The sequence below is a fragment of the Polypterus senegalus genome, chromosome 9 (assembly GCF_016835505.1).
Source record: "Polypterus senegalus isolate Bchr_013 chromosome 9, ASM1683550v1, whole genome shotgun sequence".
Taxonomy (NCBI): domain Eukaryota; kingdom Metazoa; phylum Chordata; class Cladistia; order Polypteriformes; family Polypteridae; genus Polypterus; species Polypterus senegalus.
Window position 1 is genome coordinate 66,046,005 of NC_053162.1, and position 17,106 is coordinate 66,063,110.

Below are 17,106 nucleotides of genomic sequence, written 5' to 3' on the forward strand. Positions count from 1 at the left end.
CTCTTGACCATTGTAGAAAATGAGGAATTTACAGTCTTTATTATCTAATTTAAGTTTAACTGCAATAAGAATTTCAGAACAAAAGGAAATCAAAGAAATTGTGCAAAATAACTCAAACATAAAGCAGTTTATTGTTTCCATATGCCTCCTCTTTTATAAGTGCAGTTAACAGAAGAATAAACCAATAATTAAATTTATTGTAAAGCTCTGTTGGTTAGTAGTAGTAGTACTATCCATCTACAAGAAGGCCTATCAATTAAGTCTCAAATAAGAGGTGCAGAAAATACAGCATAAACAATATTGACAGATCTGATATAAATTATCATGAAACACACTAAAAATATTTAAACATTATATCTGTTGAAGCATGATAGTTGATATCTCCTGCCTTACATGTACCCAGAGCTTCGAACTAGAATTGTCTCAAATTGTCTTGGAGAGTATTTCCTCTCTCATTCGTGTTCCTGTAAAGCCAGACCTCAGACTCTGAGGCACATTGCTCAACTCCTGTCCACTTTTTGACTACCATTAATATTAGATGGGCCCCCATTACCCACTGTGAAAACATCATTTTTAGTCTTGTGAATAATTCCTGTGATTGAGGCGAGTCTCAGCATTCTTTCCTCCACCTTTTTCTCGGTATCCTTGTGTGTGGTACTTCTTATCTGGATCTTGCTTGATTGAGCAACCACAGTGGAACTGACCAATCGGACCAAAGCCAAACTGACCAACCAGATTGTTCTGAGGGACCAGGCACACACTCCAACATTGGCAATTTTTATTATATTTATAGGAAAAAGTCACATGACTTGCACATTGTCACCATTTTTTTGTGTGTTTTGCTCCGTTGTCCTATGTGAGTGTGAATATGTGTGTGCATGAGTGCATGTAATGGACTGGCGCTCTGCCCAGGGCTGTTTTCTGCCTTGCATCCAGTTCTGTCAGGGTGGGTCAAGGCCCTCTTGACCCTGAATTAGATTAAATTAGTTTCATAATGTCATATTAAAAAGTCACGGCCCCTCTGAATGCTCATTTTAAGGTAAATTTTGCAGATAGTGCAATATTAAAAGAGACCGAGGAAGAAAAAGTAATTGAAGAAAAGTAAAAAACCAAGTGCATGAAATGAATGAAACTAATATGGCTCTGATGCTGAAGATCTGTCATGTTGAGAGGGCATTCTCTTAAACAGTCAGCCTACAACATAATCTGGATGACTCCTGGAACTGAGGAAGGAAAATTAAAGATGGAATTAGACACAGACACAGAATTTTCAGTCATTTTACACAGGGACTATAAATAAAAATTCCCAAGTGTGCAACTGAAACACACCTCAGTAATAATGAAAATGTACACCAGGGAAAAAATTGCTCCAGTGGGAAAACTCAAAGTGAAAGGAAAATATGAAAACAGAAGACAAATACCGAATTTATATGTGCTTCAGGAAAAAAGATGTACCTTTATTTGGATGCGAATGACTGCGAACCAACCAGCTTAATTGGCAATCCATAAAGGAAATGCAACTTATCACAAGCCAGAGTGCATGTTCTATATTAGACAATCTTATCCAGTTACTGAAGCACTCAGCATAGGTATTTCATGTTAGAATTAGAATTCTGTACTATGTGAAGGCACAGCCTGCTTTGAAGGCCATAAGCAGTCAAAATACTGTAGCACTAGTGCTTGATGCCATCTGCCTTAAAGCTGAGCCAGGGTTCCAGCTTTGGAAAGAATCCTCTTCAAGGCTGGTGAGATGATTGGACAAAATTTAAAAGTAATTCACACTGCAGCCTCTTTTACTACAATAGACGGGTTTTCAGGTCTGCAACTCCGGGAACAATAACTTCTACTTGATTTAATCACCATATCAATATTGGCTGAATAGAGGCTAAGAACAAAAAAGTTCTTCTGTGACCCTGCATTGCACAAGGTGGCCCTTCCCCTTTCCCACATAAGGCACATAGACAGGACAATATAATTTTTGTCACATCTCTTGACAGAATTACATCAATTGCCTGGTTTTCTGAAACTGGAACTAAACTGAATTGATCTATAGGTACAGATTTTTAAAATCACTACATCGATGAACATAGCTGAGAAAAATTTAACACATAAAAAGTTAGTATAGTACACCTGCTTTGCAATTTTTTGTCTTAAAGCAACCATACTCAAAGCTTTCCCATTAGATGGTTAATGGTTTAGAATGTCCAAACTCCTTCTTATTAAGTATTTTGAAGGTCATTAATGGCAGCTATTCACAAGCTTACAGAGAAACAGTGCCAGGATGAAGTATGTCATTCAGTACTAAATAGATTTATTTCCTCTAGAATAGACACTAACTTTGTTTGAAATTCCTTAAGTAGACTGTGAACATTAATGGATGTAGACATCATTGAAATGTAGATACAGGCTGTTAAGATATTGTTAGATTGCACACAGGACAGTTGATTGAGTGATCAAGATAGCAGTCATTAGAAACCAAGCCCAAGTGCAAGAGCCATGGTCTCAGAAACAAACAAGAGTCAAATACCGTTAATCAATATCCAAAATGAACCAAAACAAGAGAATCAAAACAAAAGCCAAAGCCCAAAAAATGACCAAGATAAAGGCTAAGATCTTCTTAGAAGTGTCTTTTAGCTTTCTCTAACACTAAAGACAAATAGAATTAATCTATACTAATAAAAGGCAAAGCCCTCACTGACTGACTGACTGACTGACTCACTGACTGACTGACTCACTGACTCATCACTAATTCTCCAAGTTCCCGTGAGGGTAGAAGCCTGAAATTTGGCAGGCTCATTCCTTACAGCTTACTTACAAAAGTTGGGCAGGTTTCATTTCGAAATTCTACGTGTAATGGTCATAACTGGAAGCTATTTTTCTCCATTTACTGTAATGGAGTTGAGCTGGATGGCCGTGGGGGGCGGAGTTTCGTGTGACATCATCACGCCTCCCACGTAATCACGTGAACTGACTCATCAACGCAGTACGTAGAAAACCAGGAAGAGCTCCAAAAAGCGCTAAAGAAAACATGCATTATATAATTGAGAAGGCAGCGAAACAATAAGAAGTGAGCGACTGACATTTACAACCATATTCATGAGTGCTGCTAACAAAGCACGGTGTAAACTTAAAGTTTAAATTAAGTTCATAGACAGGCTGCCGCTGGTGTTTGTCATGCCCACGGTAATGCGGGATACAAGTTTAATCAGAGGACGCAGGATATAAACGAGAGTTTTGATCACTTTGTAACTAAGTTAAAATTGCAGGTGAAGGGCTGTGCTTATGCAAATTCTGAGACTGTGTTTGTGGGGGATTGACAGTTAAGGCGGGTGGGGGAGTCACGTCATCATCTCCCCTCCCATTCACCTTATTTCGCTCTGAGCTGAGCTCCACGGCTAACGCCGTCTTCCGAAGCAACTTCGTCACACTGCTACCAAATACTCACAGAAAAATCCACAAGTTAATACACACCCTGTCTCTAGAGTTTCTCCACACTCAATGTATTCCTCGCGTCCCCTTTATCCCTCTGATCTCCCATTTCAATTCAGATGCCTCCAATTTACAGTAAGGTTCTGCTGCGCGATGACAAGTAATAAGTCTCAGGGACAGACCCTACAAAACGATGCCATTGATTTCAGGCAAGATTGCTTTTCTCCTGAACAACTACACTTGCATTCTCAAAAGTTACCTCGCGCAGCTTCGTCATATTACAACCGGAGTGCAGCCAGAAACTTTTAAGTGCCGGGTCTTACTTAACATTAAATTAAGCCGTGGACATCGCAACATCACACAAGAGAGCAGCTCACGTGAACTTACTGAACGCAGTACAAGTGATCACTTCCATGCATCAAACCTGTTCAAAAAACGCATTACACAATTGACAAGGTGATGGCTTTATATGGCATTCGTTTATAAAGCAGCGAAGAGGCTGTGTGAAGGCAACAACACAAAAAAACAGCAGAGCGCCACACTCTGAATGTATTCCTGGCATCACCGTTATACCCCCTGATCTCCCATTTCAATTGAAATGCCTCAAATTTCCAGTAAGGCTCTGCTTCGCGATGACAATTAATAAGTCTCAGGGACACACCCTACATAAAGGTTGCCATTGATTTGAGGCAACATTGATTTCCTCCTGGACAAAACTTTACGTTGCAGTCTCAAAAGTAATATATATATATATATATATATATATATATATATATATATAAATATATACACACCCCGATCTACATACTGTCAAATAAACGAACCACACACCCTAGCGCAACATGAGAGGCTTTGCCTTTAGCGCTGACGTCTGAGGTTCGATTCGCGAGAGTGGGTGCAGTGAGTGTGTACTGCCTGATGAGCCCATCAGGCAGTTGGATTTAGTCTTTAAATTTCTATGGTGAAGAAAAATTTATGCAATAATGATTATATTTAACTTTCATTCCTACTAAACCTATTTCTGTCGACCAAATAAAAATTACTTATATTTAAAATTTAAATAGAACTTGAACAAATACGATAGTTCATAATACCCACGCAGCACTAAGTGCACGTAAGATTAGGAGTCATCCGTTTTAACAAGCAGCGTATTTCACTGATACGAAATAGCCTGCCCATTTAATTATTTAGGAATGGATAGATAAATTAAGATTTTGTACAAATAATGTTTTTAATTTTTCTTCCTCAATGGATTCTGACACCCCCAGCAACAGCTGCTCGCACCCCAAAGGATATATATATATATATATATATATAGAGAAAGAGAGATATAGATATAGATATATAGATAGATATATAGATATAGATAATGTATATATAGATATAGATATACATATATAGATAGATGGACATATACATATAGATAGATATATAGATAGATAGATAGATAGATAGATAGATATATATATAGATAGATATATATAAGTGTATGTAAATGTGTGTCTGTATATATATATGTATATACTGTATATATATACATATGTATGTATATATATATATATATATATATATATATATATATATATATACTGTATATGCCAGCAACACTCATGACAATGACAAAACAATTACATTGTCAATCATGTTACGTTATTATTAAAATGTTTCCTTTTCTTTTTCATTACTTCTTTAACACACTACTTCTCCGCTGCAAAGCGCGGGTATTTTGCTATATATGTATATATGTATATATGTGTATATAAACTGCTCAAAAAAATTAAAGGAACACTTTGAAAACACATCAGATCTCAATGGGAAAAAGAAATCCTCCTGGATATCTATACTGATATAGACTGGGTAATGTGTTAGGAACGAAAGGATGCCATATCGTTTGATGGAAATGAAAATGATCAACCTACAGAGCCCTGAATTCAAAGACGCCCCAAAAATCAGATTCAAAAATCAATTATGTGGCAGGCTAGTCCATTTTGCCAAAATTTAATTGCAGCAACTCAAAATTGTACGCAGCACTTTGTATGGCCCCTGTGTTCTTGTATACATGCCTGACAACATCGGTGCATGCTTCTAATGAGATGACAGATGGTGTTGTGGGGGATCTCCTCCCAGATCTGGACCAGGGCATCACTGAGCTCCTGGACAGTCTGAGGTGCAACCTGGTGGCATTGGATGGACCAAAACATAATGTCCCAGAGGTGTTCTATTGGATTTAGGTCAGGAAAGTGCGGTGGCCAGTCAATGGTATCAATTCCTTCATCCTCCAGGAACTGCCTGCATACTCTCACCACATGAGGCCAGGAATTGTCGTGCACCAGGAGCCACTGTACCAGCATAGGGTCTGACAATGGGTCCAAGGATTTCATCCTGATACCTAATGGCAGCCAAGGTGCCTTTGTCAAGCCTGTAGCGGTCTGTGTGACCCTCCATGGATATGCCTCCCCAGACAATCATTAACCCACCACCAAACTGCTCATGCTGAATGATGTTACAGGCAGCATAATGTTCTCCATGGCTTCTCTAGACCCTTTCACTTCTGTCACATGCTCAGGGTGAACCTGCACTCATCTGTAAAAAGCACAGGGCACCAGTGGTGCATCTGCCAATTCTGGTATTCTATGGCGAATGCCAATCGAGCTGCATGCTGCTGGGCAGTGAGCTCAGGGCCCATTAGAGGACATGGGGCCCTTGGGTCACCCTCATGAAGTCTTTCTGGTTGTTTGGTCAGAGACATTCACACCAGTGGCCTGCTGGAGGTCATTTTGTAGGGCTCTGGCAGTGCTCATCCTGTTCCTCCTTGCCCAAAGGAGCAGATACTGGTCCTGCTGATGGGTTATGGACCTTCTATGGCCCTCTCCAGCTCTCCTAGAGTAACTGCTTGTCTCCTAGAATCTCCTCCATGCCCTTGAGACTGTGCAGGGAGACACAGCAAACCTTCTGGCAATAACACGTATTGATGTGCCATCCTGGAGAAGTTGGACTACCTGTGCAACCTCTGTAGGGTCCAGGTATCGCCTCATGCTACCAGTAGTGACACTGACTGTAGCCAAATGCAAAACTAGTGAAGAAACAGTCAGAAAAGATGAGGAGGGAAAATGTCAGTGGCCTCCACCTGTTAAACCATTCCTGTTTTGGGGGTCATCTCATTGTTGCCCCTCTAGTGCATCTGTTGTTAATTTCATTAACACCACAGCAGCTGAAACTGATTAACAACCCCCTCTGCTACTAAACTGACCAGATTAATATCCCATAAGTTTCATTGACTTTATGCTATACTCTGATTAAAAAGTGTTCCTTTAATTCTTTTGAGCAGTATATATATATGTATATGTATATATATGCATATATATGTATATATATATATGTGTATGTGTGTGTATGTGTGTGTGTCTGTGTCTATATATATGAAAGCAACACTCATATCAGTGACAAAACAATTACATTAACAATCATCTTACGTTATTTTTAAAATGTTTCCTTTTCTTTTTCATATCTTCTTTAACACACTACTTCTCTGCTGCGAAGCGCGGGTATTTGGCTAGTAAAAATATAAAGACAACTGATGTTCAGATCTCAGAAGTTTGTGCCACCATCTTATAAACTGTAGGTAGGGAGAGATGTCATAACTGTTGAATTACAGCCAGGCTTTACCCCATGGCTTGTGCTTATTTTCCTTTTAATTGATGTGTTTGAAGTATTTTTCATATTTTTATGTATTTTGTGTTAATATATTTTGTTTCTTTGTTGTTTAACATTTATGTCCTATATCTTTAAATTTTGTTATTCTGGTTTTATAGACTTTTTGCATCTGTAATTGGATTTCTCAGATAAAAATTTCTGAACTACATTTTAGGACTTTGAAATGCCTTTGAGACTGATCCTTTTTGCCTTCTATGTCAGTTGTTTTTCTGTTTTTGTTCTTTTTCAATCAGTTCCTCATTTATAAAGTTTGGTTGTCTCAACAATCCAGATGTCTATGGTTACCCTCTCCCTTATAAGGCATTTTTGTATATTATGGAACTTTTATTGTACTTTGTGCCAGCTCCTCATTTTACAATACAATGTAATACAATATAATACAATGTATTTTTGTATAGCTCAAAATCACACAAGGAGTGCTGCAATGGGCTTTAACAGGCCCTGCCTTTTGACAGCCCCCAGCCTTGACTCTTTAAGAAGACAAGGAAAAACTTCCAAAAAAAACCCTTGTAGAGAAATAAAACTGGAAGAAACCTTGGGAAAGGCAGAGAGACTCCTTTCCAGGTTGGATGGGCGTGCAGTGGGTGTCAAAAAGGGGTTAAATACAATACAATACACAGAATAGAACAAAAGTAATCCTCAATACAATATAAATAGAAATATTACAAGTACAGAGCAGAATTCAACAGTAGATGATATCACATAATATGATTTGGATTTTTCAGAGTCCTGGAGACCTTGCCATCAAGCTACTTCCTGCTATTGGCCATTCCACAGCTGAGTTAGCGCTTAGTCAGCCAATCCAATGAAAGAATCCCTCTACCCAACGATTCCTGTGATCCTCCATCAGAGATGAATTTACCTTAGGCAGGCAAAACAACTTGGCAGGTGGGCAGTGGCACCAAGTGCCGCATTTTAGACCTGTGAAGCCTGCAGGTGATAGTTGGGGGCCTGGTAACCCAGACATTTTAGTCAATAAATAATGTCCTGACTCCCTGAAAATATTTGACTCTAACTAACACAAAGAACTTTTTCACAAACTATCGCCAATCTTGACACAAACACTACAGGGGTGCCAGCTTAAACAAGGTCCCTGCGATAATGTCAATTGTAATTGGTGCAACTTCTGGCTGTCACACATCAGCAGCTTTGTTAGTTTAACCAGGGTTCACTGTACTGCTGCATTCCTGTTTTGAATCTGCTTAACCTGTGAAGCTTCTGTGTTGTGATTTGTAGTGCGCCACATCATACTAACTGCCATCAAGGAATAAGACAACAACTCAGTTCTCCTTTTTCTGTTAACATTTATCATTAACAAGTGAGAATGTTAAAAAAGATAACACAAAATATTCATTTTCAAGCTCTGTCCATACAGTTCCTCCTTTTACAGTTAGTTATACACAATGAACACTGGGTTTCGATGGTAATTTACAGCTCAAGTTCCATGTAGCCTTGATAACATACATAATCATTCACTGCTTAGTATAATAAATGCAAGAAAACTAACATACCTAATATTTAAAGAACATGCAAAATGTGAATTTTTAAGCTCTGACCAAACGATTCCTATTAATAAAGACGAATACTACACAGAGAGTACAGCATGCCTACCTCCTCTCTTAGTTACAATGAACACTGGAAGAGGCTCACACAGATAACAAAACAGATTAGGGAGATACAACAGGAAAACAAACAGCAAAACAAATATCAGGATTTGGTGAAACTCTAAATACCTATAATTAGTGTTTTAGACACCTGTTATACTATAAGTAGCAGCAGGGGAACACACTCCAAAATATGAAAAATAAAGACAGAAATGAGAAGTCCAAAACAGCAAAAAAGAAACAAAAAGAAAGAGAAGCTAATTCCAGTGATATTTAAAACATGGAAAGTCATAAATTATTACTGATATTTTGGTGACACATTGTTTTCTTGTGTGTTTATTTCTTCTGTAGCACCATTAAGTTTTCATGTGTGCTGCCATTTTGTGTATCTGTACTTTAACAGTGCCACCATTTTGGAATCTTGGGCTATTCTAACACTACACATTGCTAGACAGATGGTGCATCTAGTATGAGGGGCATAGCACCATGGTTACATTATACAGTAAAAAATGCTCATCCACTTATACCTCATCAGCATTTACAAAAATATAAAAAAGTGAGTGAAAACTATATAACATTTGTTTTTAACCTCTTACTTAACATATACCCTTTAAAAAAACAAACAATACCTTTACTTACCTTGGCCATGTCTGACTTCAGTAACTTCCTTTAATTCTCTGTCATTTGATTTAAGTGAAATGATCTGTCAGATGTAATAAAGAAAGCCTAACGGTTGTGACGCAACCCATTCAACGCTAGTTCATGCCTTTAACCAGTGCGTCCATGAATGAAATCAGCTCTCTGTGAACCTAAATCAGAGAGCACTTTGTAAATAGACTGATGCTCCACTTTACCGTGTGAGATTGTAGAAACTGTTAAACCATCCTGCTCTGCAAGCTGAAATCTTGCTTCTGGTTCTTAGGGAATTACATTATTTTTAGGTTAATCTCCAGCATTTATTTGGATTAAAAACAAAATTCAGCACATTCTTTCAAAATGTTTCCGACCTAGCTGGTTTCAAAATACCCTAAGTTTAAAGAAAATTAAAAGAGAACAAAAGGACTTCAAATAGAAGTGGGTCTAGGTACATGGTAATTCCAAAGATACAAACTAGTACATTAAACCTAGATTTTTAAAAAATTTTCATCTGCATTTCAATTAATTTTCATCCAGTGACTTCTGTTTTTTATTTACAAATGACACAAACAAGTTTTGATATAGATAAATACACACTAGCCACTTCAAACAGTGAGGAATAATGCTGTACACTATGGACTTTGTCACCATTTTCTTTTATCTTTCTGCTTAGTACACACCTGCTGTCTTTGTAGCCGACAGCGTGCACAAGCACACAATAATCTCATAGGTAAGCAGCTCAATCAGTGGTTGGCTGGCTGGGTTCCTAAAGAGTTAAAACCACTACCAGAAATCCCCAAGATCCTAAGTACATGTCACATCCATGCTTCCACAGGGAGTACTGTTGTTGGGAAGGGGGAGAGGACACTCGGCAAAGACGGCATGTGTTGCTAAATGTAGCCAGTAGCCAAAATGTAAGTTCAGTCACAGGAAAGCAGTTTACTGATCAGCTGGCTATTTACTTTAGCGTTAGAAGCCACTGCTTATATTCCCATTGTCCAAAGTACATGTCACAGCCATGCCATGTCAGTGAGTGCACAGCTGCTGGGAGAGGGTGGTGGCGCTTTGCGATCCCTTTGCAAAGGCAGCATGTCTCTGCTTTGGGATCAATCATCTATTAGTGGTGGTTTTTGTAACATCATTGTGTCTTTCCAACTGTATGAGATGCTTCATCATTATCAAAAACTGCAGAAATTTTAGACATAAGATCAAGATTCTATATACAGTATACACATGGTTCATTTTAGTTTAATTGCCTTTGGTTATTTAAAGTACAGTAATATAGCTTCATTTTCATTTTATTAATATGTTTGAAGCCTTTCTCGATAAAATATAGAATAAGCCATTATGAATTTTTGCTGATATTTCCATTAAAAGACATTTTTCAATGCAGGTTCCAACGTACATACAAAATCACATTAAAATGTTGGCAGGAATGGAGGGCCCCCTGAAGTGTTCTAAATCCAAAAGAAAGCAAAATAGTTATTTTCTTAGATTTTGTATTAGCAGAGATCATACTGTGCTGAAAGGTGGAGAGAATTTATAGATTTCAAATAGACTTGAACTTAAAATGAATGGGTGAAGGGTTCAAGGTATATTTACTTTAATTTCTCTTGCAAACTTGAAAGAAGCAGCCAATGAGATGGGATGGCAGGACTAACAAAAGAGAGAAAATGAGTCGGCAGAGGGTGAAGAGCACAAGTAACCCAGGTGGAAAGTTAAGGCTATTAGGATTAGAGCCGGGCACAGGAGAAATGGTTAAAAGACAGGGAATGAAACAGAATGAGAGTCAATAAAAGACAAAGCAGTGAAAATTGACATAATTACAGACTGAAAATAAAGCTGTCGAATCAGGTTAATTACTAGGCTTTGTATTTTGAGAAGGGCAACTTGCACTGTCTTATGGGACTAAGGATTGCAGATAGGCGGTCTAAGTTGTCTGGTTTTGAACTTAATAGCAGGATCTTAAATGTGATTATGAAATGTATAGAGTGTAGTTTATTAAAAAGGTTTTTTTGTAACTTGGCAGAGAGGGAGTTGGGAGGCCAAAGGGATGCATAGGCAGAGAAAACAAAGTGAAACCTGCCTTAGATAATGACAGTGAAGATAAAAAATGTTACATTTGAACCTAAATGTCTGGAACCAAAACACAGGAATCTTTTCCTAGTACTTGATTATTAAAGTACAAAGTAAAGTGCGTTCTCTACCTTTGTTAAGATACTGTATAGCATTTTCAGAGAATAGTTGGTACTCTGAGTAAGCAAAGGAAGACTTCAATTCTGTTTGATGTTGTAATCTGCAGTAGATTTTCAGATAATCCTGAATGTATACTCACACCAGGGAAACACTTTTTAATAAACTTACATAAAAGAGGAGTCTTGTCCTTCCTTGTCTTTAATAAATTAATCACTCTACAAGAAACTATGGAACACACCAAAGCAATCTGGTGATTATGTCTCTGTGATGGTATTCCATCTATGTATAGTAGCAAATCCTCACTTTCTGTCATAGGTAAAGAATTAAGAGAAGAAAGCATAACTACCTGTCATAGCCCCATCGTCCAGTGACATGACTGGTTAATGCATGACCCTTGAAAAAACACAGATTCATAATCCTGAAGACACAGCAGGAAAAAGTATTTTCTGGGTGAAAACCACCTTATTCTTAAAGGAATTTCTAGTCCCCTGTGTCATGAAGGATCGTAAATTTGATTGTTATAACTGGTGGCCAGATTGAGAGAGAGAACTAGTAGAAATAGTTGGGGCACTTGCTGGGCTACTCTGTTTACAAAACAAACTGTTAAAATCTTCTTCTTTTTTCAGGCTGCTCCTGTTAGGGGTTGCCAAAGTGGACCATCTTTTTCCATATCTTCCTGTCCTCTACATCTTGCTCTGTTACACCCATCACCTGTGTGTCCTTTCTCATCATATCCATAAACTTTGTCTTTGGCCTTCATCTTTTCCTCTTCCCTGGCAGCTGCACTAACAACATTCATCATCAAAACTCCAATTTCCAGCTTCATAATCATTACTCTGTCCGACACTCTTTTCACCTCCAAAACACTCTTGACATACTGTTCCTTCAGAATAACTCCTCCCATCCACAACATGATAGAACAATTTGAATCCTGATTGAACAATTTGAATCCACCTCCAATCCACCTGGCCTTTCTCCCCTTCCATTTAGTCTCTTGCATGCATAATATATCATCGCTCCATCATATTGGCTGACTCTCTCCCTTTACCAGTCACTCTGCCAACATTCAAAGTTTCTACCCTCAGTTCCACTCCATTTACCTTCCTCCTCTCCTTCTGCCTCCGGACATTTTTCATCCTCATCATAGCTGTCCATACTGCCTCCTTGCTAATCCGTTGCACTTCCTGATTCACTATTTCCACATCGTCTAACCTTCTCTCTCTCTCATTCTTTTCATTCATCAGCCTTTTAAAGTACTCTTTCCATCTGCTCTAAACACCCTCCTTGCTTGTGAATATGTTTCCATCTTTATCCTTTATCACCCTAACCAGCTGCACATCTTTCCCTGCTCAGTCCCTCTATCTAGTCAATCGTTAAAGGTCCTTATTTCCCTCTGTAATATCCAGCTCATCATACACCTTTTCTTTAGCCTTTGTAACCTCTCTCTTCACCTTACGTTCTATCTCCTTGTACTCTTGTCTACTTTCTGCATCTCTCTGACTATCCCACTTCTTCTTCGCCATCCTCTTTCTCTGTATACTCCCCTGTACTTCTCCATTTCACCACCAGGTTTCCTTTTCCTCCTTCTCCTGTCCAGATGTCAGGCCAAGCACCCTTCTTACTGTTATCCTTACTACTTCTGCTGTAGTTGCCCAGCTGTCTAGTAACTCTTCACTGCCACCCAGTGCCTGTCTTACCTCCTCCCTAAACTCAACCTTGCAGTCTTCCTTATTCAACTTTCACCTTTTTATCTTTGGCTCACATTACTCCTCTTCTTGATCTCCAACTTCATCCTACAGACCACCATCCTATGCTGCCTAACTACACTTTCCCCTGCCAACACATTTCAGTCTTCAATCTCCTTCAGATTGACTCTTCTGCATAGGATATGATTTTCTTCCACTCTTCTATGTCACCCTATGTTCCTCCCACTTCTTAAAATATGTATTCACCACAGCCACGTCCATCCTTTTCGCAAAATCCACTGTCATCTGACCTTCTTCATTCCTCTCCTTAACACCATACCTACCCATTACCTCTTCATCTCCTGTGTTCCCTTCATCAACATGTCCATTAAAATCAGCCCCGATCACCAATTTCTGCCCCTTGGGTACATTGTTCATCACTTCATCAAACTCACTCTAAAAATCTTCTTTGTCATTCATCGCACACCCAACTTGTGGGGCATATGCACTAACAACATTCATCATCAAAACTCCAATTTCCAGCTTCATAATCATTACTCTGTCCGACACTCTTTTTACCTCCAAAACACTCTTGACATACTGTTCCTTCAGAATAACTCCTCCCATCCACAACATGATAGAACAATTTGAATCCTGATTGAACAATTTGAATCCACCTCCGATCCACCTGGCCTTTCTCCCCTTCCATTTAGTCTCTCGCATGCATAATATATCATCGCTCCATCATATTGGCTGACTCTCTCCCTTTACCAGTCATTCTGCCAACATTCAAAGTTTCTACCCTCAGTTCCACTTCATTTACCTTCCTCCTCTCCTCCTGCCTCCGGACATTTTAATTTTGGACAATTTAATCAGAAAGGTCTTCACGCAGTGTTATAATGAGCTCCTTCTCACTCACTGTTCAGTTCTAGAATGAGCTGCAATTCTTTGGGGCTGCCCAATTTTTACTGTGCTTTGACCAGGAGGGGCGGATCCATCACAATATTGAAGAAGGGTACTAGGCATCATCCTGGAGCCACCTGCCTGAACTGCAGGAGGGAAAGAAGAAAGAGTTAGTGACAGCACCCTCGCTCATTGCGGGGTGGTACTTCTTACCTCATCAGAGCCAAAAGGACACGTGTAACATAGTTTACTAGTAGAGTGCATTACCTGTTCTTTTATCATACTGAGTAGACTAATTCTTCCGCATTATCATTTTCATTCTTATTTTGATGACAGCTGTACTACATAGCAACACACTGAGCTGGACTGACCTGGCCACCCTGCACTCTACAACTTCTTTCAACATTTTGTGGGTAATCAGAGATGCTTCCAAAGCAACTGCAAAAATATAATGTCTCTAGCATGGCCCAGGTCTGCCCCGGCTGTTATGATTTTAGGAATTTTATATGTACAAATTTTGGTTTTCCATATATTTTGTAATTTACCTTTCATTTTTTAGTTAGTTATAAATTATTATTGTTATACATTTATGTTTTTGTGCTGCCATAATATATTTGTTTTATTTTCACAGGTGCCTCCGTTATGTGTGTTTTTAGCCATGCTATTGCTATGGCCATTTCTGTTCAAACGATATGAGGATCATGTGATACACAGTATTAAGTAATCAGTCCCTATTTGCATAAGTTGCAGTGCATTACTATCAGTTCCTAGGTGTTTGGATATTGTGGGAAAGTTACTATATGTGTTGGCTTACTAGGGAGTTAGAATTTTGTGTGTGGAACAGCCTTGATTTTGGTTATTATACTGAGCTTTGGTATTCTTTATACTCATTCATCATTTTTTTATTTGACACAGGCCATTAAGCTGTTGTACTTCTACTGTGTTGCTGAACTCATCACCCTAACACAGAGAATGAGCCCAGAAAACCTGCACATAAACATCAATTCAGCAGCTTGTACTTACGATCTAATTCAGGTTATTATCAAGAAATGGTGGCCATTGTAAAAATAGGAAGATAGCCTGAGTGGTAAATCAAAACCTCCTATTTTACATCCACAATCCATTACAATGGCTGTAATAAATTTGTTAAAGTTGGTAAATAAATTAATTTGTGGTTCAATTTCATGATCACCTCTTCTCTCACTTGTGATCAAGACTGAAATTCCTGAACTTCTCCACTGGGGCAGCTGCTCACCATTGACTTGAATAGAACAAGCCATTCTTTTAAGGAAGCCTACCATGTCCTCAGATTTTGATATTTTTGGTTCACATCTCAGTCATATTATACTCAACTGTAAATATTCCAATATACTCCAGAGATGACAGTTTGATAAGGCCAAGAAGAAAATATCATTTCCAAGCAGCAGAGATGCAATTCTTAGTTCCTTACATTGGAGAATTTCCATTCTTCACCTGTGTCGTGACATCCTGTTCATCAAATTCATGAACAGAAGTGGAAACAAGATGGACCTTTGATGAAGTCCAATGTTCACACTGAATTGACCTGACTTAATGCCAAGTATATGAACATGTCTGATGTTCTAAAAATATAAATGTCAAAAGGTTTGCAACAGCATCCCTGAAACTGTATATTCTTGGTGGACATCCCAAAGGGTACTACAGGCAGGCCCGCACCTGGGGGGGGCAACCATGACACTTGTCAGGGGCCCGAGCTAGATAAGGGCCCGCCCTTTAAAATATACGCACATATTTGAAACACGAAAGGGGCCTGAACTCTGTCAGCTGCCTGGGGCCCAGAATTTCCTAGGTGTGGGCCTGCTACAGGGTCCATAATCATAAGCTTTTTCAAATGCAGAAAACTCATGTAGACAGTGTCACAAACTTGACAAAAAGCCATAGCAAGGTTTGGGGCAACCACCCATATATTATTTCCAGGCTGCAAAACTGAATAAAGTGATAGCACTGATGTGCACAAATTGGAGTCCAAAACAGAACCTAGGAGATAGGGGAAAGGTGGTGGCTTTTAAAGGCTGGTATAGGAAGTGACCTCAAAGTGGCTGGAACCAGAAGGGTCTTCATCCATAGGGTCAGGCTAGGAAATGACATCAGAAGGCCTGGAACCCGAAGGGTCTTCATCCATAGGCTCAGGCTAGAAATGACTTCAGAGAGCCCAGAACCAGAAGTGACATCAAAGGGGTCAGAACCAGAATTGATGTCATCAGGGCCATGCGGAATTTCCTGTCAACTGTCAGCAGGAAAGAGAGAAAAAGAGTCAGTGCACTCTGCAACATCCCGGTCTGGCTCAGTATTACCCTCATTCAAGCCCTTTAGCTGCCTTCCATGCACACGTGTGTGACAACAGAACTTTACAAATTACCATGACCCCTTAAATATTTATGTTAGGTTAAAAAGTTTCGATTCCAGCACCCAGACATAGGCTTTCACTGGAAGGTTAAAGAATATGATCTCTTAGTAACTGGAAAATACTCTCTTGAGTGTTATTATAAAAATGGGAACCACCACTCCAGGTGGCCAGGCCCTTCTTAACAACTTTGAAGGGACATGTATACCAAAACAAGCCCTAGGCACCAGTATTTCAAGCATTTCCGACAGAACTCATTTACTCCTCTGGGTTTGCCATTGCCGAGCTTAGACCCATTGTGCTAATAAATAAAAGGGAATTGTGTGAATAAGTGACAAGAGCAAAGTAATGACTTAATCCTCATGTTTATTTTTCTATTATAGTTATCTGTTTGTAAATTTCTTACCCTGCTATATTTCAGAGGTATTGGACATCTTACTGCAAAACATATCTGATGTGTATGTGTTGTAAGAAAAAAAAAACAACAACACTTTAAAATGTGGGGCATCCGCAAGCAAACCACATATAACAGTGTTAAAAAAAAAAACAATGGTTA